Below are 3,085 nucleotides of genomic sequence, written 5' to 3'. Positions count from 1 at the left end.
ACTGAAGACACATAGGTGATACTTAAACACAAAGAAATGGAATACATAATGTAAATATCTGACAGTTCTATTCAATTATGAGATGTGTTTGGTGTTAAGATTTAGATTTACAACTGCTGTGAATTTTTACTGATGACATGCTGAATTGTGGCCTTGGCTATTGACACGGTTGGCCATGTGAATAAAAGGCAAACATTTATATGTGACAACACAGGCAAACTGGTTAGCTTATAAGAAACTTAAAATCTATCTCTATAAATAAAACAGAGAAAATGGATTAAAATAACATAGTAAGAAAAAAACATCGGTTATCTCACAGTCCTATATGGTAAAAATGCTAATTATCTTGAGATCATTTATTCAGCAATCAAAATAGGGCCCACTAACCCAGAGGTAAGAATAAAACTTCTGAGCTGCTAGAAAAAGAAAGAAAGGAAAAGAAAAGAAAAAAAAAAGGTTTAAAAAGCTATACTAGGGCTTCCCTGGTAGCACAGTGGTTAAGAATCCACCTGCCAATGCAGGGGACATGGGTTTAAGACCTGGTCTGGGAAGATCCCACATGCCATGGAGAAACTAAGCCTGTGCGTCACAACTACCGAAGCCCGCGTGCCTAGAGCCTGTGCTCTGCAACAAGAGAAGCCACCGCAATGAGAAGCCCACCCACCTCAATGAAGAGTAGCCTCCGCTCCCCGCAACTAGAGATAGCCTGCGTGCAGCAACGAAGACCCAATGCAACCAAAAAATAAATAAATTTATTTTTTTTAAAAAAAGCTATACTAAAGCTCACAAACTTTATTAGTAGAAATTGGTCTAATACTTAAACTCACTTAAATAAACTTGATTATTTCATTTCTGGGGCCACAGAAGATTAGAAACAATAAATTGTTTTTTTTCTCCAGTCATTACAGACCCTTATATTTATTGTATGTTTACTATGTGGGAGGGATATTTACAGAAATAGCTAATTCGATCCTATGAGGTATGTACTATGAGTCCCCTCATTTCACAGACAAGGAAACTGAGGTGGAGAGAGGTTGATAAATTCGCCCAAGAGCACACAGTAGACATGGATAGGGTCAGGATTCAAACACAGGTATTTTACCAGAGACCACACCGTCAGGTATTCGTGGCAGAGATACAGTGATGAACAGATCTGAGGAGCTTCCTGCTGTCACAGTCTACAAGCGACAAGGAAATGTAAGAGAAGAGAGATGGCAGGAGCAAGAACTGACACACAGCAGAACAAGGAAGGAGGTTGAGGGTTGGCGAGTACCAGACCCTTTACAGTTATTATTTAACTCTCTCTTTGCAACCATTCTGCAAGTTAGCATAAGCACTTTGCTGATAAAGAAACTGAAGCTGTAAAGTTAAATAAATTTCCCCAAATTGCATAACTAGTCAACAGTGGACCTGTGGTTGGAAGCTTAATTTCTTTCTCCTACACGTCACTACTCAAACACAGGCTCATAGACAGCGTTTCAGCCTAGACCACTCTATATGAAAGGAAACAGCCCTGAACACACTACATCAGCCTGTGAGGGCCTTGGGTAATGCATAAAATGGTTAAATGTAAAAATGGTACAATAATGAATGTGTAAAATCGAGACCTGAATAATCGACAACCAGTTACATTATGTTGATTACTCTCTGTCTAAGAAAACGTATGGCATATTTTTAAAAGTCTAAAAATAGACATGGTGAAAATAAAACATTTGTGGATTTAAACAAATGAGCTTCGAGTATCTGGAAATTTTTTGGAATATTTCTTTTCTAATGAAACCAGATAAAGTTTTCTATATTGGGAAATAGTACAAATAGGCATATTAAATAAAGGCTAACACAATTTTGTGTCACAGGACCCAACAAAAATAGTCCCAATACTTTAATACCAGGTTCGATTATGTGTTAATACTGAATCAGGCAGCATCTAAAAAGTGTTTCTACAAGTTAAGAGAGATTATAATTTATCAGGAATTCAAGGTATTAGGAAGGTAAAATAATTGAATTTCCCCCCATACCATACTTTCGTGAGCAAAAAAGGACACCAGGTATTTTTCAAAGACTTCTGAACTTAAAATTCAGGTATTCAGGGCAAAGTAAACAAAGGGTTTACATTAAAGAGCAATATACATGGCATATCTTAAATTCAATGTTTATCTATGTTTCCTACACTTTCCCATGTAGAGTGCTGTATCTCATAATGATAATCATGATCCACAATGTACCCTCTGAGCTATAAAAAGGCAAAAAAGCTAAAAACTACAGTCAGCGTAATTTGGGAGTAATATATTTGTCTCTGTCTTTTAAAAAAATTAGCCAACTATTGCTTAACTCAGCGGTCCCCAACCTTTTTGGAACCGGGGACCGGTTTCATGGAAGACAATTTGTTCATGGATATGGGGGGTTTCAGGTGGTAATGCGAGCGATGGGGAGCGATGGGGAGCAGCAGATGAAGCTTTGCTCGCTCGCCCATCACTCTCCTCCTGCTGTGCTGCCCGGTTTGTAACAGGCCGTGGAGTGGTACCAGTCCGCGGCCCCAGGATTGGGGACCCCTGGCTTAACTAACAGCTTTCAGATAACTCAAATCATTAGTTAGAAGATGTTATTCTCCAGCCTATTCAAGGGAGCATTTGAAAAAAAAAAAAATTATGGAAAGTAGTCCTAGAAATTCAAGAAAATCATGTTTTCATCTATTGCACATTAGTTGTATCGACCTGAATGCTCTTTTAAAGTCGCATGTCCTGCTTAGGTGTTTGGTGTATTTTTAATGAAAAAGTTTAATAATTTAAAAACAGCTCCTAAGAATTTTTCAGTTGGTTAATGATCATAGACAATTCAAACAGACAAAAATACTATTTGTTACTGAATAGCTTTAACATTTTACTGTGTTGCAAGAAAACTATGTGTGGGAGATAATTACTTAATTTAGACCTATACATTTGTGCACTCAAAAGTGGCGCTTTATGTCAATGACAAAAACATAATCATAAATAAAGGTTAAGTTCTGTTCAAGCCCTTTTGCTAATTGTGGGGGGTTTTCAAAAGAAATCAAAGAAATGGATGTAGTTTAAAGTACAAGAGAAAG

The sequence above is a fragment of the Delphinapterus leucas genome, chromosome 13, assembly GCF_059928025.1.
Source record: "Delphinapterus leucas isolate spDelLeu-1000000601 "Yukka" chromosome 13, BTC_Dleu_Yukka2, whole genome shotgun sequence".
NCBI lineage: Eukaryota > Metazoa > Chordata > Mammalia > Artiodactyla > Monodontidae > Delphinapterus > Delphinapterus leucas.
This window is presented reverse-complemented; position numbering follows the sequence as displayed.